The sequence below is a fragment of the Podarcis pityusensis genome, assembly GCF_964106645.2.
Source record: "Podarcis pityusensis genome assembly, chromosome: 4".
Taxonomy (NCBI): domain Eukaryota; kingdom Metazoa; phylum Chordata; class Lepidosauria; order Squamata; family Lacertidae; genus Podarcis; species Podarcis pityusensis.
The window spans coordinates 34,419,498-34,440,379 of NC_138027.1; the positions used below are offsets into that span (position 1 = coordinate 34,419,498).

Genomic DNA, 20,882 nt, shown 5'->3' on the forward strand with positions numbered 1-20,882 from the left:
CTCATTTATAAGATGCTTATTAAAGTAAATATCAAATTTTTTTTGGTCAAAATCCTTTATGGTTGTTCAGACATAGAATATATCTGAGTGGAGTGACAATGTCTTGAAATATATTTTTCCAAGAAAACCTCTGAGATTGTCACTTCGCAGAATTTTATCTGGATACTGGCCACCATTCTTCTGTGGCAGCTGCCATTCCTTGGAATGACAACAAAATGGTGGCCAGGTTACCAATGGCTGGTGCTGTCACTTGCAGCAACAACAACAAAAAACCATTGGAGAGGTGGAAAGAAAGGGGTTGTGCCATTGTCACTTCTACTATTTAAGACTGGGCTTATGCACAACATCTGCATTGATTTGAAGCTGAGCTCTGAATGCTTATGATACATGTAGATATATACATGTAGATAACTATTTTGGGAAAGCTGGAAAGGACATGATCCCCAGTCTTATGTAAGTAGCCTGTGGGCATGCATCTGTGTGTAGCTTCTATTCAAACCTTTGTCTGAATGTGCAGAATAAGGGGGAAATGGATGTGATCCCACACTGTTCATCCACACATTCAATGAATGCAGATACAGCATGTGTGACTAGCTACACTTCATGCCTTCATAACTGCTTTTCTAGATCGTAAGTGGTGCTGAAGGTGTTTGAGTTGCAACTCTTCCATATCAACACAATCATCTCCATTGTGAGCTGAGTATCCATTAAATATTCTGGCCTCTCCCTGTTCCTGGCATGAAAATTGGATCCCCTACAGTGCAAGGGGACAGAGACTGGCTCTTTTTGGGCTGAGTCACATCCTTACACTTACACGAGTAAATGGGTTCTGCTGTACAGGGTGACTCATACAATCAAACTAATAGCTTTCGAAAAGATTCTGCTCAGATGTGATATTCTGCAACAAGTCCCTCAGGAAGTTATTGCATATGGAATCTCGGGGAAGTGAAAAGATGAGAATGGACTAAAACAAAATGTAAACATGATTTCTGTAAGTTGCTATTGAGGCAAGGAGTTCTCAGCCACTAAGAAAATGGAGAGACCCACAGAATTGGGTGAGGTGGGGGGCGTAGCGTTTTCCATTCGAAAAGGGGCTCTTAATGTCTGTGGTGATTTGACTGTTGGACCAAACTTCTTTCCAGAAAGAAATTATTTCCTTGGCGACGCATTCCAGACATGATGGATGTTTGCAAGGATAACAGATAAATTATGCATCTGTGCTCTCCTTCCCAATGCAAATGGCCATGGCTTAGAAAATGCCTTCTGCAGACATTTCTGCTCAAAGCACTTCGCTATGGTAGAACCAAGATAAGATTTTATAGAGAGAAAAATAAAACCAATGTACATATTCCTAAGCAAGGCCAACAATCGTATGAAGAATTTTGAAAAACATTCTAATGCAACCAGAAATTCTGGACTTTAATCCAAGAGGGAGGGGGGGAATTAGTTTATTCTGAAAGAATGCGGTGGGTAGTCTGAAAATTTCTTTTGCAGCCATTCTTGACCATCTTTCAGTTTTCAGTTCATTCCCATCCTTTTTTCTCAAGAGATTTCTACAAATGTTTCTTACTGCACATGTTTAACAGCTCATGCATGATTTGGATGAATTAAAACAAAAGTTAGCACATAAAACAAAACAAACACAAAAGTATCATTTTACTGTAAACTCTTGCCTAAACCAGTCTTAACTTCTCTTTTTTTAAAAAAAACCCATATGTTACGTAAATTTGTGTGAAAGCTAAATATTATATATGCCAAGCACATTGCTGCATCTCTGGAGACCATGTTAAAATATTAACATAGTAAAATTCTACTAATATAGTTTTGACATTTATAGTTCTTTCCATCCAAGAATCACAATCTATTTGAAGCCATCTTGTAAGGATGGTGGTACTTAAAGAATGATTCATTGTCCATTCATGCTATTGTTGGCTAGGGGAAAACAACAAAGCCAACAAAGGAAAAGGCAGAGCTCATCCCCTAAGCTGTCCATACCTTGCTGCCAGCATGGGTTCATGGTTCTATGGGGAAATATACCACCTAAGGTCCATAAAACAGGTTTAAAAGTACTAATATATGAAAACTTTTGACAAGGTTCTTCATTCTGAGTGCCTGACAGGGGCGGCCCTACCATTACACAGAGTGAGGTGGCTGCCTCAGGCAGTAGATGCTGAAGTGGGCAGCAGCAGCAGCCCACTAGCCAGTACTTTTGAGCAATTGAGCCACAGGCCTGCTGCCCTCTGCTGCAATGGAAGACTCTGTCCTGCAACCATAGTTGCTATAAGGCTTACTTGCTAAGGAATAACCACATTTGATACCAGTAGGGAATGCTTCCGAGTAAACATGAATTGGATTGTGCTATTTGTCTGCATCCTAAAATACATTTACGATGGTGAAGGAACAGAGGAAGCTGCGCTACACTGAGTCAAACCATTGGCCCATCTACAGTGGTTTCCACAGTTCCAGGCATGGAATCTCTCCCAGCCTTATCTGGAGATGTCAGAGAGCAAACCAGTGACTGTCTGCATGCAAAGCAGATGCTCCACCACCAAGCCACAGCTCTTTCCCGAAAGCCAACTCCCACCAACCCTGATCTTTGGCCATGCTGGCTGAGGGGAGTCCAAAAACACGGGAAGGGCATCACGGGTTCTTCATCCCTGCTCTACAGTGTGTGGCTTGAACAGAACTTTTGCTCCATTTTGCGGGTACTTATGTTAAAGGACTGCAGAAATGCTGATCACTTTGGGGTTTGCAGCCTCCCCTCAACCATGGTCAAAAAAGGAAAAAAGGAAAAAACTAAGACATCCAAAGAAATGCCTCACTAGAAACAGAGTGACATATCCTCCCTCCCCCACCCCACAATTTCATTTCTTTTTTAAACCGAAACATTAAAAAGGAATAGAAAATAGAAATGTTAATATTATCCCTGTCCTCCATTGAAAGCTGATTACAGAAATTGAGATATGTGGGTTTTCTTTCATACATTATGTTATGTTTGCAGATGGAAGTCGTTAGTAAATGCATGCAAGTATTGAAATATTTGGTCATGATATGGAACTCAGTCCACACGACGCAGCCCTTTGAATAGTCCTTTGACAATCCATTGTGAGCACAACACTTGAAGGTATTTTCTGAAAATCATGTGAAACAAGAGAAAAACCATACAGAGCTCACAGGGACTTTCCAGAGGAGTTTGTAATAAACATATCCGCCCCCCCCCAATGATGCTTTGTTTTATGTGATCCAAAAAAGCATTTACCGGTAGTTTCTTTGACTGAAAAAAGAAAAATGAAAACCTACAGCTCAAAAGCAAAACTGAAATTGCCTGACATTTAAATTTATTGACATTTAAAGGGTTTTCTCAGAGTATGACTAATATTGGCTACAACTAAGAGTCCAGTAAACTGCACTTTCATAATTCTATAATGTCATACTCTATTCAGTGAGATGTGAATCCCTTAAGAGGGAAGATATTATTCACCTCATAGTTCTATCTCATAATGTATTGGTGTTATGCTTGCATTTTTTATGTTTTCAGAGATCCTTCACTATTTAAAATCTGCCTGCTACACTTCCAATTTGTCTTGTGCAAGTACATACCATCCTGTTGGGTACCATACAGAGACCTTACAAAGTCAAAAAGAATTTGTCCTACAGTTCTGTGACCTTTTTGATTTAAATGAGTAAATTGAAAGAAAAATGGTTTTGAAAGTAACTTATAGAGTCAGGAAAAGAAGGTATTGGCTGACTGGTAAAACTTTCCAAATGTGTTTCATTTAAATAATTTCCATGGAAGGAATGTGAGGGGAGGGGAAAGAACCCTATTACGTACATTTTTCATTTCATCATGTCACTAACTCTTGTTCAAATAAAAGCGCCAAATCTCTTATAGTCACACACAGCTTATGGTATATGTACATAGAAATATTATCCAAACTGCTAACATGGTATTATTGGAAGAAATACACATGTTGAAATAGCCATAAATCCTGACATTAAAAGAGAAGCAAGCAGAGTACAAGAATATTAGCCAGGGAACAAAAATATGCCTAGCATTAGTTACTCTGTGGTTAGGTTGTATATTATGGGAGAAACATGTTTTGCGACATCTGGCAAAAAATGCAACGTTTAGGCTGCATTCCCTTTTGCCAGCACCATCCTTTTTGCCAAGCTAAGTTCTGCCAGTTTGCCAGGTCATGGGACTGAGCTGAAAGAGGTTTCGATTTGATCTAAGTCTCACCCTATCCTGCCTCCAGGATGCGCTTCAGGGGACTTACACCAACTTTGGTTGGGCCAGCTTTGTCTGAGTCGGCTGGAGGGACTTCTGTACTTCTGGCAGAGCCAAGTTGGGGACTCTCAGCCTTGCAGGCTTTTGGTCTCGGCCATTTGAGGTCTTATTGCAATCTGCCAACATCCAACTGTTCCTTCCAAAGGACGAAAGGTTCAAGGGGGTCCAGATGTTGTACCTCAGTAGTGGGGCCCTACTGCTTTTTCTCAAGGCACTTGGTTCTGATGGCCTCTGTGGTGGGAACAGACCAGCCCATGAAAGCAGCAGCACATAGATATATAGAGAAAAATGTTTGGTTTTTAATGTTATTCTTTTAATTAATTTTATTCTAACTCTTTTAAGGGATGCGGGTGGCGCTGTGGGTTAAACCACAGAGCCTAGGACTTGCTGATCAGAGGGTTGGTGGTTCGAATCCCCGCGACGGGGTGAGCTCCCGTTGCTCGGTCCCTGCTCCTGCCAACCTAGCAGTTTGAAAGCACATCAAAGTGCAAGTAGATAAATAGGTGCTGCTCCGGCGGGAAGGTAAAAGGTGTTTCCGTGTACTGCTCTGGTTCGCCAGAAGTGGCTTAGTCATGCTGGCCACATGACCCAAAAGCTGTACGCCGGCTCCCTCGGCCAATAAAGCGAGATGAGTGCCGCAACCCCAGAGTTGGTCACAACTGGACCAAATGGTCAAGGGTCCCTTTACCTTTAAGGTTCAAGTGTATGGTATTAATTCCGTATTTTAAAAAATGTCAGGTTAACCCTTTGACGGAAAAGTTGGTTTAAAAAAGGGTTAACGCATGGCAGCCTCTGATTGGCTGAGGTTTCAGGAGCGAAAGTATAAAAGGAACAGATTGTGGAGAGACAGTAGGTTGGTCAGGAAGGAGGGTTGGTTGCTGGTTGGATTTGGGAAGTTGATGTTAGTTTCTGTTTCTCACTGAGCAGCTGCTTGGAGTCACAGGACTCTGTTTACATTCCAGAAACATTCCAGTCTCACGGGAAAGGGAGACGGGATGTGACGTCAGTGGTTTCCTGTTTCCTTTGTTCCTTTGTTCAGTTGCTCTCTGCTCTCACAGGGAGAGGATGTATATTTCTTTGCTCTCTGCGTAGCTAGAAAATAAAGCATAGCAATGTAGCTCATACTATCTCATCCTTCCACGTGCTGTTTTGATGCTCTGCTGGGACGACATGCCTGAGGCCTTATCAAAGGATCAGGTCGTCAATTAATCGTCAGGAGGCGATTCCGAAGATGAGCCTTATCAGCTTGGTCAAACGGAGATTCCGACAGTTGGCTGATGTGAGGAGGGAAAGGGAGTGAGGTTGGTTGGTTCAGAGGTGGGCTTTGGAGTTGAGGTTAGTTAGATAGGGAGATAGGTAGAGATTTTGGGACAGTCAGGAGAGAGAGTTAGTTCAAGATAAACATCCACTCTGAGTGTAATATGGAAGGTACCTCAGGAGCAGGACTGTTTAAAGGGGTGTGTGTCTGAAGTAAAACCCTGGAAAGGAGCCAAACTCTAAAGCAGTACCTAAGTTTTATCCCTCTACGTTGTTATGCTACCTTGGATTTAAATAAAGCATTCTTGTTTATTTAAAAAGAAAACCTGACTGAGACTCCAATTCTTAGTTTTTCCCCCACGAAGGTCTCCCAACATTATATTCTGGGAACGTTTGTATGCCTGTGGGTTAATGGTTGTTCTGAGAGGTGGGGGCAACATAACCAAGTGAGAGCGGGTCCAACGGCAATAGGGAAAAAAATAATTAAGTGCCATTGCGCTCACTGGTGTCCTGTCCCGGTCCCATTTTATATTCTATAAATTTGATGAACCTATCCCTAGTCTATCAACAAAAACATTTCAAGGCCAAGGCGATGCTAATGATAAGCAGAGCTAAACATGTGAATGGGCGTTAAAGTTGGGTAACTAGCCTTTAAAATTGTTTATGTCTTACATTCAATTCATACTTGAATTATTAACTTTCACACCCAAGCTTGCAATGGCCAAATGATTCAAAGCAGAAGTCCAATTATAAAGTGTCAGTTGGCTTTTCCAGCCTGACACCATATTACTGCATCTCATTCCATCTGAAAGATTATGGCATGCAAGTTTACATGCAAATAGCAATTGCGAATACTTATTGAAAATATAACTTTTCACAAGAAAAATATTGTTTCATGGTGTCTCCTCCTTTGGCCTATAAATCAGCATGTAAAAAAGAGATAGTTTTGTGTCGGCAGCCCTTTATGTTAATATATAAAGCATCTTCCTATAAATTCTAAGAACTCAACTGATGGCCCGGAGTAAAAATCTTTAATGTCAGGGACTATGAAATCTCATCAGCAGCCCACACAATGTTTTCCCCTTGCCAATCAGTAAAACACAACACATGACCCTGTTATGATAACAGCTCACTAAAACCGATTTAGTGCAATAAACTACGAAATAGCCTCAAACCCCAAGAAATATTAAATTCCAAGAGACTTACCCTGTGGAGGTGGTACAGAATTCCATAGCATAGCAAGCGGCACACCCAATCTCCTGCCATGCAGATGCAGCCTGGACAATGGGTGTGGGAGAGCTGTCCCTTTTTCACCCTTCCATTCTCCTCTCCCCCATTGACTACAATGCTCCAGGAGGTGCGTATGTCAGGGGAATGAAGCTTAGAATCCTGAGCATCCATCTTGCCTCAAGAACGCCTCACTGATGGCAGGACACCTGCAGAACTTTCCATGAATGTACCATGGGGCCTTCAATGTCAACTCGCTTTTGGGCTGCCCACTCCTACTGTGGAGTGGCACTTGTGTCACATCCAATGATTCCTGAGAGGATCTTTGGCTGGTTCAGGACTGCAGCTATGGTTCTTTTGTGACTAACTTATCCCATTCGTTCCAATATAATGCAAGACCAACAATAATTCTTTGTGTATCTGTGTGTATCTGAAGAAGTGTGCATGCACACAAAAGCTTATACCAAGAACAAACTTAGTTGGTCTCTAAGGTGCTACTGGACAATTTTTTAAATTTTTAAAATATATTTCGACTGCGTCAGACCAACACAGCTGCCTACCTGAATAATTCTTTGGTTTGGGATCTGTACCATGGACCCTAAAAGGTTTAAAATAGTTCTACAGCAAGAAACTCCATTTTGTTAAGATGAACTCTGTCACCTTCTTCAAATTTTTTTTAAAAAAAGAATATAAAAGCTATGCTAGCTAAATAACGTATGTTAATTATAATCAAATATAAAAATGAATTGTTCGTGACAACCAAGACTTGTACATAACACTATGGGAAAAAATGAAACTGGGTTTATTTGTTTTACAAGCTGTTCTGGGAATGCAATTGCTGTGATGTTGCATTTGTTTTTCCTGGTAAATATTCAAAAGGAACTGAAAGGGATGAAAAGTCTAATCCCCGCCCCCACTGAAATGTAACCTAACAGTCCGTATACCCCTATATCCACTTACCTCAGAAGATCCTGAGGAAGCTGCCTGTTGCGATAATTTTTTTTATCGTTTGCTGTGTAGTGATATCCTTATTATAGGGACAAAGAATAGGAGGCTGGTATTCAGGTCATGGAATTACAGACAAATGATATTATTTACAATTATTTCTTAATTAACAAAAGACAAAAGTTTTTTTTAAAATGGTTTGCCAATAGAAACTGAAGGCTTTTGGAGCTGTATGTCCAGAGTTACCTCAGAACTCTTTGGACTTCTGAGGCAATTCAGTCAGTCAAACTGCCATTTGCCTCAGCATTCTGTAAGGTGAGACTTTCCAGTGAGCCATTACAATTTTGCTTTTTAGGAAAATCTTATTTAATGTGAACTACAGATTCCCCCCCCCCCCCCCAGAATGCTGTGACCATTTTAAAAAACATACTGCTATGAGTTTGAGGGGAATAGGCTGTTTGCCGAGACCCTTCTAAACCCTGGATACAGCAAGTGTTAAGCCAGCTAGCTTCCTGATGAGGTGATTGCCTGGGTGATGGGCCATTAAAGGGAACAAGGGAAGTGGATCTGTGTGAGATGGCGAATGGGTGTCATCCCCCCCCCCCAACTTGCTGGTAGTTGGAAAAAGACAAAGGCGAGAGCTGAGTGTTCAGTGAGGCAAAGAAACAAAAAGGCAAAGAGCAATGCTTGATTTCTGTTTGAATCTAACGCTGTGGCTATAGAAGAAACAAGACCCTTTAGGGGTATTAATGCTGTGAGCCTCTCCTTCATAGGCTCAGGTTGTACATATGTGTAAATAAACCAGATATTAAAAAGTCACCACCATCGCTCCAAAAGGAAATATGAACCCTGGGTATGCGCCTGGAACCCCTGGAATCTCACACCACATGGATATTGGGGTGACATGCAACAGTTTTATAATTTGTTATCTGTTCTGTGGTGTTTTGATATATTACAAATCCACAAATGAAACATTTTAGAAATGAGAGCTTCTTCTCTTTCCAAACTGCCATCGTTTTAAGACAAAGCATAACACAGGTTGTTCCTCTTCAACAGGGATTCCCATACTTCCTACCCCCAGAGAGCACTTGAGAAGCGGCTAAAAAGTACTGAGGTCTACCAGTCACCAAATGGTGGTAGAGAGACGGTGCCAGTAAAAAATTAATAATAAATCTATCTACCTTAACTATAGGAGCACTGCCTTGCTCCTGTAACATATCACACACTATTTCTATAGTGTATGAACTGCTTCAAAATACAATTGAAAAGCAATTGTGGAGTTGATTTTACTAGCATAGGAAATATGTGACTCATATGAGAAACATATGGATACATGCCCTTAATCCAGATGCATTCAGCCAGTATTTTGCAAATTTAGGAAAGCACTGATAGCATAAATGATCACATATGGTTTTTTTTTAGAAACAATTTTGCTAGACTGTAACATAATGTCTATACTGCTATTTGTAGACCATTTCATACAATGGCTCAGACCCAGACAAAGTTATCCACACTTAGGTCCCATTGAAATTAATAGAATGTGTTAGTTATGACTAAGTTTTTAATATGGGTTTCAATAGGACCTGTGTGACTTAACACTTCTGACTTGTTATGCACAGTCAGCACATCTTATTGTGATTCTGTTTGAGATATCCCACTTTACAAACTCTAGAATGTCAGTACTGTTACACTCCACCCAAACAAGTGGTGCGAGATGAGCTGCAGGCGCAATTTGCCCAGGGTCTGCCCAGGATTTTTACCCAGGCTTTACCCAGGACACATGGCCACCATATATCTCATGCTTTCTGCAGCCTATTCTAATTGACTGTATTGCATTTTGAACCCATCCAGTTGTATGATTCCCAATTTTGTGGTATCACTCATTTCAAAAATCTAAGAAGAAATCACTTGTGCTTTTCCCTATATAGCCACACATACAAACTTGGAGAAGTCCACTTCACACTCTGAGAACTTTTGCTCAAATATGCCATAACTTATATTTTATATGCCTAGTTTCCATTCTTGGGGAACTATTCCTCATTTAAAATCTAAAATAGACAATATTATCTACTGTCTTTGAGACATTCATTCTTTTATTGCAGAGTATGAGCTTTAGAAAAATGGAAAGGGCATAGAAGTAATTATTTTTTTCCACCAAGATTCCTCAGAAAGGGAAACATTCCCTATCAAAAATATCCCTGAAATATGACCGAATAGCCTCACTCTTTTCCCCTCAGAAAAACAAAGCATTACCATAATTGTACTAGTATGATAATTGCACTGTTGTACTTCCCTGAAGTGAAGCGAGTGGGGAATCTACTGGCAAAAGACAGGGGGATTTCCAATTATGTCGTTTGTGGGGTTATTGGGTTTTTTTATATATATCCATGAAATAAATTCTTCAGCTGAATTATCCCACATGTTGTGCTTGGAGGTATTCCCAGTGATTTGCTCAGCAGGAGACAAGTGGGAGACGGGCCCAAGCTCACCCAGATCCAGTTTTGATACCATAGCGATAGTTTATTTTCTAAATAAAACAATGACATCTACTTCTTCCCTTCAAGCTCTGCTTTATGTATAGCTGTTCATATTCTAAATTCTTTCCCTTTGCCTAGCCCTGTAAAGCTATAACTGGGAAGGTGCAGGAGATACCTGGCCACTAACGCTACAATAGTTCTGGCTAGATGATGAGTAGACTTCAGCATTGACAAGGTGAATTGTGTGTCAGTGGCACCAGATGATTAGGGGAACAGTGCTATAGAGCTTGCAGTTAGTAATGGGATTTGTCAGAGGCACAACAAACGCAGGCAGCCAAATGAGTTATGGCATTGGACTTTCATTGACACAGAGATGAAGGAGTCAGTTCCTTGGAAGGGCAGGAGTGCGTCTGGTCGTTTAGTTCAACAGCTATGCTGCACTCTGCACAGTTTTCATTTAACATCTGTGTTTCAGTTTCTCCCATACCTAAAAAGCTCTCTAGCAGAGTTTAGTTTCTGTCCAATTGAAAAAGGCACAAGTGCAATATTGCTGGGAATTATAACATTTATTTAGGGTTGCATTCAGGGCAACACTTGGATAGATGTTCAACCAGCTCCTGCCTCCTTTAATTCTAGGTCCTTGCCGCAGGATCATATTCATCCAGTGCTTTACCAACTGCACTGGCTCCCGGTGAAGTACAGGGTCAGGTTTAAGGTGCTGGTTTTGACCTTGAAAGCCCTATGCGGCCTAGGACCCTCGTACCTACGGGACGGCCTCTCCTGGTATGCCCTGCGGAGGACCTTAAGGTCCACAAATAACAACACTTTGGTGGTCCCGAGCCTCAAGGAGGTTAGATTGGTTTCAACTAGGGCCATGGCCTTTTCAGCACTGGCCCTGACGTGGTGGAACACTCTGTCACAAGAGACTAGGGCCCTGCGGGACTTGACATCTTTCCGCAGGGCCTGCAAGACAGAGCTGTTCCGCCTGGCCTTTGGTTTGGACACGGTCTGACCCTTATGTTTCCCTCCCCTTATGGTCTTGATTTATCAGCTATTTTAAAACGAGGCTGCATTTTAAATTGAACTTTAACTTGTATTTTAAATTGGGGTTTTTTTCTCCCTCTCTTTTTCCCCTATGCTTTTATTGTGATTTTATTTTATTGGTATTAGCCACATTGAGCCCGGCTCTGGCTGGGGAGGGCAGGGTATAAATAAAAATTTATTATTTATTATTTTTTTATAGTTACAAAGATGAAAGGCTGCTCCCATCTGCATAGCACTTTCCTGGATTGTGTTTCTTGGTCACACTAGGGTGGGGTGGGCATCCTTTTTGACCCCAAGAAGCACATGCTGATGAGCAAGCGGTGACTGTGGGTGTGGTCAGGCTCAGAATTTCCCTGATACACCCCCACATTCTTCACAAACAAACACACAGCCTTCCAACAGTACACATGCAACAGCTGCCGCAGGATGGCTGGGGAGAGCAGGTTTTAACCTACACCCCTCAACAATTCAAATGTGGGTCAGATCACTGTCCCTGCACTGCACAGGAACAGTCATAATTCCCCCTGCCACCCAGTTTATGGCTGATAAACTGGGCAGCAGGGGAAAGTGGGTTGGCTTGCCCAGGTCACACTGAATGTCATCTAGACTTTAGGGCAAAGACTAGGAACTGTTTTGGACATAAAATATTCTATAGCATGGCATTTCACAGGCAGAGTTATGGCCCTCCCTTTCCATCCAGGTGTTTCTCCCCCCATGGCCTCCTGGATCACTCTTTCCTCCCCACTCTCCACCTCTGGGTCTACAATCTTCTCCTCATGTTTCCTCTCCAGTTGTCCCTCCCGAAAATGTCTTTGGCTTTCTGTTATGTACTGAGTTGAATAGGATCCAAACTGTAGCAGTCTGATTGGTCCTAGAACAATAGGATCCAAAAGGCAGCAGTCTGATTGGTCCTAGAACAATAGGATTCAGAATGCAGCAGTCTGATTGGTCCTAGAACAATGCAGCAGTATGATTGGTTGGCAGGAACCACCCAATCCTGCTCCAGATAGAAGTGAATCCACAACCTGATTGGCTTACAGTAGAATTCCAGAATTAGCCAATCATGTGCAGCCCATTGGGTAAATAATGTATATAAAGCAGATACTGTGAGGGGACATTTATTCATTCCTCCTCACCACTATGAGCTGAATAAAGAGCATGAAATCACTTTGCGACTCTGAGTATATTTCACTGGCGACGAAGGTGGGATCCCGCTGAGCTGACTGCCACACACAGCACCGCAGCACCGCCAACTGCCGCACCGCTGCCTCGCACCGTGTATCCAGGCTTCAGCTCCGGGGCACAAGGAACTCAGAATGGCAGCCAACAGCAGCTTCTCGCCATTCAACCCAGCATCTGGAGACTGGGAAGCGTACGCCTCCCGTTTCACCTTCCTCCTAGAAGCCAAAGGGGTCACCGACGAAGAAGACGCCAAGAAGAGGGCGATATTCTTCAGCGTCTGCGGAGAGGAGACGTTTGAAATCGCCCGGGCTCTCCTTGCGCCTGAAGACGTCGCTACTGTTCCATACAAAACAATAATGGAACGGCTGAAGGGGCACTTTTCGCCGCAGCCCTCAGTGGTGGCTCGTCGAAATGCCTTCTACGCAAAGCGGCAAGCCCCTGGGGAAACCATAACTGGGTTTGTGACCTCTCTCCGCCAAGCCGCCCGGTTCTGCAACTTCTCAGAGCTGGAGAACATGCTTCGTGACCGCCTCGTCGGTGGCCTGAAGGATGAGAAGCTGCAACGGCGCCTCTACGCTAAGAAGGACCTAACGTTCCAGGTCGCTCTGGAGGAGGCCCTGGCAACAGAAGCTGCCGAGAGGTCGACCCAAGAGGCACGGCCGAGCCTGCCATCCCAACCGAGGGTCCACCATGAAGACCTCACCGACGACTCAGGATCCGACAGGGAGGAGGTGCACCGAGTACAGCAGCGCACTCAAGCAGCGCACAGACCACAGCTGCCTCGACGAGAAGGAGGGAACTGCGCAAGCTGCGGGGAGAGTCACGAGAGGAGGACCTGCCGTTTCCGCAACGCAGAGTGCAGGCAGTGCAGAAAATCGGGACACATCGCCCGGGTGTGTCGGGCTCGGCCCACCCGACACCAGGCATCAGATGACCAATCCAAGAGCCCCAGGTCCCGGGGCCCAACGCACCAAGGCAACTCGACGGAGCTCACGGACTTCCAGGTATACCAGTTGCCCCACCCCAACGTAGAGAAAATTTATGTAGAGGTACAGATAGAGGGGGCCCCATGCCGCATGGAGCTTGACACGGGTTCAACTCTATCCATAATCTCGGCAAGGACCTTAAGGAAACTGTGTCCCACTGGGGGTCCCAAACTCAGGCCGGCCCCATTCACCCTCCGGGACTTCCAGAAACGTAAGGTCCCCACAATGGGGGTGGGGACCTTCAGGGTGCAATACCGAGGGCGGACGCGGCAACTGGACTTGCTTGTGGTCAAGGGCCCCTACATTAGCTTACTGGGATTGGCATGGTTTGGACCACTGGGGCTAGCTGTCACCGGGGTGAACCACACTAGCTTACAAGTGGACGTGGACGCCATATGCAAGGAATTTCCAGGGGTTTTCGATGGGAAATTGGGACAGTATACGGGCCCCCCCATTGCGCTACAGCTTGACCCCGCAGTACGACCGGTCAGGCTCAAGGCCCGCCGGGTCCCGTTCGCCTTGAAACCCCGTATAGACGAGGAATTGGACCAACTCGTAGAGCAAGGAGTGCTGGAGCCGGTGCCTAATGCTCCCTGGGAAACCCCAATCGTCACACCCGTCAAGCCTAATGGTTCGGTCCGCATCTGCGCAGACTACAAATGTACCATAAACAAGGCCCTCACGGCCCACGCATACCCAGTGCCAGTGGTCAGCCATGTCCTTGCCACCCTGGCTGGGTCGAAAATTTTTGGCAAGCTGGACTTGGCCCAAGCATATCAACAGCTGCCAGTAGATGAGGCCACAGCAGAGGCACAGACGATTGTGACGCACAGAGGAGCGTTCAGGGTAAAGCGGCTGCAATTCGGTGTCAGCGTGGCACCAGGCATATTCCAGAATATAATGGACTCTCTCCTTAAAGGGATTCCTGGCGTCACCCCCTTCTTCGATGATGTGTTGATTGCCGGCCCCACACCAGAGGAGTTTGAGGACCGCCTCCGCACCGTTCTGCACCGTTTCCAGACGGCGGGTCTCAAGGTGAAGCGGGAAAAATGTCTACTAGGAGTGCCTCAGGTGGACTTTCTGGGATTTATGGTGGACGCAGAAGGGGTCCACCCGACTGGGGACAAGGTACGGGCCATTTGTGATGCCCCAGCGCCCAAGAGCAAGACTGAACTTCAGGCCTTCTTGGGACTATTGAACTTTTACCATTCCTTCCTTCCCCACAAGGCGGCGGTAGCGGAGCCCCTACACAGACTCCTGGACAAGCGGGCCCCTTGGGTGTGGGGCCAGCGCCAGGAGGCCGCATTCCAGGCAGTCAAGGACTTGCTTGTCTCAAACTCGGTCTTGGCACACTTCGACGAGAGGCTGCCGGTGGTGCTAGCATGCGACGCCTCACCCTATGGCATTGGAGCTGTCCTGGGGAACCAACTCCCGGATGGAAGAGAGGTACCGGTGGCGTACTTTTCCCAGACACTCAACACAACCGAGCGGAACTACTCGCAAATCGACAAGGAGGGTCTGGCAATCGTAAAGGGAGTAAAAAAATTCCATGATTTCTTGTACGGGCGGCCCTTCACCGTGGTGACTGACCACAAGCCGTTGCTTGGCTTGTTTGCCCCCGAAAAGCAGACCCCCCAAGTGCTGTCTCCTCGCGTCCTCAGGTGGTCAATTTTCCTTGCCAGCTACCAGTATGCACTGATTCACCGACCTGGGAAGGCGATGGGCCATGCGGACGCCCTCAGCAGGCTACCACTACCGGAAACAGGCCCTGACCCAGCACCTGCACAAGAGGTTATGAGCCTGGAGCTGCTTCCCGACCGCCCCATTCAGGCACAAGAAGTTGCACACCATTCCAAGAAAGATAGGGTCATCTCCCGGGTCCTGGACTGGGTGTGGAGGGGATGGCCCAGCAGCAGCCCCCGGGCCAGAATTCGCCGGCTACACAACCCGCAAACATGAACTGTCGGCCCACAAGGGGTGCCTGTTATGGGGAAGCAGAGTCGTTGTTCCCCAGCCCCTCTGCAAAAGGGTCCTCACAGCCCTACACGAGACACATCCAGGGGTAGTAAGAATGAAGGCCCTTGCCAGGAGTTATGTGTGGTGGCCGGGGATCGATGGAGAGATAGAGGCCTGGGTCAAACACTGCCAGGCCTGCCAAGAATCCCGCCCAGATCCCCCAAGGGCCCCAGTCCAGTCCTGGGAGTCCGCCCGAGCACCATGGTCACGCCTGCATGTGGATTTCGCTGGCCCCTTTCAGGGGAAAACATTCTTCATAGTGGTGGACTCCTACACCAAATGGCTGGAAGTCGCACTGGTACCGTCCACTTCCACGTCCGCAGCCATCCGGGTACTACGCAGGCTGTTTGCAACCCACGGGCTCCCTGACACTCTCGTCTCAGACAACGGGACTGCATTTACGTCAGGAGAATTCCAAACCTTCACAGCGCAGAACGCCATCCGCCACATCCGTTCGGCGCCGTTCCACCCTGCCACCAATGGCCAAGCAGAACGCATGGTGCGGACCACCAAGGACACCCTTCGCCGCATGACGCAAGGGGACTGGGAGTACCGCCTTGCCACATTCCTTCTAGCACAGCACAGCACCCCCAGCTCAACGACTGGCCGGAGCCCCGCTGAACTACTAATGGGTCGGCGCCTTGCAATCAGATTGGACCGCCTTCACCCCGATAGAGCTCAGGATGAGGTAGTGGTGGGGGAAGGCAGGAACCCCCGGACCTTCGAGGCCCAGGACCCAGTGTACGCAAAGAATTTTGGGGCAGGCCCAGCATGGGTACCCGCCACAATCACCAGGGTCACTGGCCCCGTGTCGTACGAGGTGCTAACGGATGGGGGGCAATGCTGGCGCCGCCACTGCGACCAGATACGGCGACGATTCCCGGGAGAAAACCAGGAGGAGGACAGGTCAGAGGAGTCCCAAGGGAACAGCGGGGCAGTGAGGCCCATAGAGCAGGAGGGGCCAGCAGGAGAGGCAGAATCAGTAAATACAGAGAGGACCCGTGAGGCCGAAAGGACACCGGAACCAGAACCACGACTGAGCGAGCCGGTTGCACCAGACCAAACAGCCGCATCACAGCCAGCATCCTTGGAACACGAGCCAGAACCCGGAGCCCGGACCAGGGAACACCCCAGGCCACAACGCACACGTAGGCCGCCGGCATACCTTGAGGACTATGAATGCGACCTCCCGGGCAGGACTGGAACTTAGAGGGGAGGGGTGTTATGTACTGAGTTGAATAGGATCCAAACTGTAGCAGTCTGATTGGTCCTAGAACAATAGGATTCAGAATGCAGCAGTCTGATTGGTCCTAGAACAATGCAGCAGTATGATTGGTTGGCAGGAACCACCCAATCCTGCTCCAGATAGAAGTGAATCCACAACCTGATTGGCTTACAGTAGAATTCCAGAATTAGCCAATCATGTGCAGCCCATTGGGTAAATAATGTATATAAAGCAGATACTGTGAGGGGACATTTATTCATTCCTCCTCACCACTATGAGCTGAATAAAGAGCATGAAATCACTTTGCGACTCTGAGTATATTTCACTTTCTTTCCTCCATTTCTCACTTGCCCCCTGTTCTCTTATTCTAAGCTCTGGTTGCACAAGGTCTTTGGTGCCTAAGCACACAGCAACACCTTGTTCCTAATGCTATTGTAGCATCAGTAGTTGCCTGTCCTCATTAGCTGCAGATTCTCCCAACCTTGCAGGCAGGGTCCCCTCCGTAGTCATCCCTCCCCACACTGCCCAAACAGCCTTTGCCATCTTCATGCACAGAGTGGGGGAGGAAGAGAACTTGAGATCGAACTGTGTGGCTGGAGCAGATACCACAAAAGCAGCCACTCTAACCACACCATCTTTTCTCCACCACTTTTTACCGCAGTAGAAAAAGGATGCAGCAACTGCAACAACAGCAGGAGGACAACAACAACAACAACAACAACAACAGTGAAGCACCAGAGAAATGGGAGAAGAAAGGAAGAAGAGGCAGAAATTCTTGAGTGTCAAGAGTAATGGTTAAGTATTATTTTCATCCTCCATGAATTGCTCTAATCATTTTAAGACTGTTGTTTTTCACTTGTTGATCTTCATCTGGAAAATATGTTGAAGAATTCAGAGAGTCTTAATGTTGCACTTCTCTTGGCTTGTATGTAGCACTGACCTGCCTCCAAAAAGTCAAAGCCTACACATCTAGAAACACTTACTGCAAATTCTAATGTTCTCCTTATATGCAATGTTAATCCCTAAAAGATAAAAGAGCTTTGAATGATAAATTAACACATTCTGATAGCATGCTTTGATCTGTGAAAAATGCCAGAGGGTTCTGATATGCCAATTATAAAAAGAAATCTGATGGCAGTGGTGGGAAAGAATAGGGATTTAGAAAGTCTTCTGTCTCATTTAGTTGCATGCTATCAACAGCTGACAGCAAATAACCACCTTCACAGAGCTTTACTCAGTCGCAAGTGAAAAACTAGGCCAGAGTAAGGCCTGTATAAAGTGTAGCTTCCACAAAAGCAGCAGGAAGGGACTTGTATGGAGAACCAGCACATAACAGTTCCAGGAAATCATTTTATCCACATTTATTGTTGAACTTAGCATTCAGGTACAGTTCTATGGATGTCCCCACCTAATAATGATGTTTTCAGAAACCATAATAAAGCAACATTATATTGGGATGGCCCAAGTCTTTTCAATTGCTTTTTAAAGTATGGCATAACAAATAAGCATATGCTCTACAACAGGGGTAGGTAACCTAAGGCCCATGGGCCAGATGAGGCCCAATCGCCTTCTCAATCCGGCCCACGGACTGTCCAGGAATAAGTATGTTTTTACATGAGTAGAATGTGTCATTTTATTTAAAATGCATCTCTGGGTTATTTGTGGGGCATAGGAATTCATTAATATTTTTTTTCAAACTATAGTCCGGCCTACCACATGGTCTGATGGACGGTGGACCAGCCCACAGCTGAAAAAGGTTGCTGACCCCTGCTCTACAACTAGTAATTTTCAAGCTATCTTGATGGGGTAAAGAAGCTTGCATGTTGGGTAGGCAACAGGGTCACCATTGTCACTATGTTCCTGTCCTCATACTTTTCCTAAATCATTTCTATTTCCCCATGTCTTTAGTGAACACCATCTTTCATCTCTTCAGCAGCTTCACTTAAATGTCCTCCATATGTTAAAGAAGCCTCTGAGTTATAGAGACATTGTATGAAGTAATGGTTACTGACATCAAGAAATACAGTTAACAGGTCAAGGAGGATTTTAAAAAGCCAACATTACTTTCAGTAAGCTCAAAATAAAAACAGTTCCCCAAATCCATGTAAATATCACATGAATCTGACTTGGGAGGCCATGCTTTATTCATGCATAAAATAATTTTATTTCAGTATTCGACTACTACCCCCAGTGGAATCAAATTGCTGCCCAGTGCTTCCTACATTTCCTGTGCTCTTGCTGGAAGTCATGGGAAAGGCAGATATAGTAGCTTTCTTCCACAGTTAACTTCTGTTGCCGCAAGCAGTCACAAAAGAACTGAAGGAACATTTGGTGGAGGTGCTTTTGGGGAGGGTGACATAAAGGAACACCACATTCACATGGTTGCCATCTATCTCCGGAGACAATGGAGGAGTACGCCTTTGTGGTCAAACAGTTGACCACAAAGTTACTTGGTGTAACTGTAGAGACTGATATGGGAGACACATGTTTTGTTGCAGCTGGGGCTGATGAAGGCGCCCAGTTATGCTGCTGCAGCTGCACCATGGCGTTTCTTCTCTCTGCGCTCCTCCCAGCAGTGGGGGTTCCCTTGATGGTTCCCCAGCAGGTGCCTCCTACCACTCCTCTGCAGCCAGACAGTCCACGACAGCTGTCAGCCAGTGTCAGTAGTATCAGGCTACTTGGACCAATGATCTAAGTCAGTATAAGGTAACTTCCTACATTCCTATGCAACACATCCACACTGATGTCTGCCAAGGTTGACTCTAGAGTTTAGTGTTGGACCTCAGAATTGCCAAATGTGAACTGAGAGACCCTAAAAATGTGATTATTGCATTGCCCTCGGATAATGTGGTCAACGTACTGTCTTTTCAGTTGTTCTCCTAATTAAGGAATTCCCAATTAGCTTCCGCAGAATCTCTGGTTCCCTATGGATGGTTATGTCATATTCCTTGCTTAATACTTTTGAATTATTAGGTTGTAATGCTTAGCACATTTCAAATATTTGCAAACATTCAGTTCTGCTTGAATGGGAGCCTCTTTGTAAGTCACGTACATGGTTAAACTAAAAGTTTGACAGTGACGTCTTCACATTTCAGCCATGTTAGTTTCCAGTATATAGCATCTTCTTACTAGGAAAGGATATTACCAGTCGAGCTTGTACATCAAATTTCCTTCCACCATCCAAAATCCATCAACTTCATTTAAAATGTATTGTACACTTCCCGTTGTAGACAGCCAACATGTGTTAGCACAAGATGCATCTGGCATTAAAAGGCAGTATTACAAACCTCTGCTTTGGCAGAATTTGTATGACAAAATTCATATTCTGTCTAACTAAATGTGCACTTGACAGCTGATCCATAACCATCCTATATACTAATAGCAAAATTATTCTCCAATAATAAAAATAATAATTTATTATTTATACACCACCCATCTGGCTGGGTTTCCCCATTGTGGACTCTTATGCAGTCAGAACTTTACCATCCCTGCACAAGGGGCAAATATCAGCAGGCCTGAGGGAAAACAAAAAAATTGAAATAGTACCCAAACAAAAACCTTTTAAAAAAATACTCAGGGGAGGAACCTTAAAATGGCCAAATAACTGACCATGCTCAGTTGGAACAGAATACTGTCTGTCAGGGTAGGCTAATGAAAAACCCAAGAGGGGGAGACTGGAGAAACTTGGAAGAAGGCTGGCTGGCTGGCACCTTGAACAGGAGCGCTCCACGCTTCAACAAGGTCATATTTGTCTCTTCAAATAGCCATAAAGAAATCATAACTAACATAATTCTGATGTAACACAGAGGCATGCATGCAGAAGACAAGTCAAGAATTCAAAGACAATATCATAAGAACTAATTCACAGTTTAAATTCTTCCAAACTCCGATGACTGGATCTTGGGTCGCAATATTGTTGAGGTCAGATTACTGAACAAAGTAGACAAAGCTACCACATGCTAGGACTTCACAAAACTATAAATAAAAATTAGTGTTTGTCAAGGGGGTGGTTATTGTTTCATTGTTTCTAACTATTTGTGCTTTTATTTCATGTTTTGATCTTGTGAACCTCCCTGAAATTCTTTTCATGAAGGGTGATATATAAATCTAATAAATAAAATAGAATCAATTATCTTTGTTCTGTGTGCTGCTCAGCGTACCTGAGTTATCTTGTCACTTATGGTGTGCCTACTAGCTTGTAAAATATCTTAAAGTTGTGTCCTGTTTAAACTTAG

At 45.0% G+C, this 20,882-nt stretch overlaps 1 long non-coding RNA gene across 1 annotated transcript; it reads left to right on the forward strand.

The window, feature by feature from the left end:
- The first annotated feature begins 10,245 nt into the window (after positions 1–10,245).
- Positions 10,246–19,627, forward strand: LOC308475653. Its single transcript, XR_013985344.1, has 3 exons — positions 10,246–10,429; positions 17,309–17,441; positions 18,351–19,627. It is a non-coding gene; the product is annotated as an uncharacterized lncRNA (long non-coding RNA).
- The last annotated feature ends 1,255 nt before the right edge of the window (positions 19,628–20,882 follow it).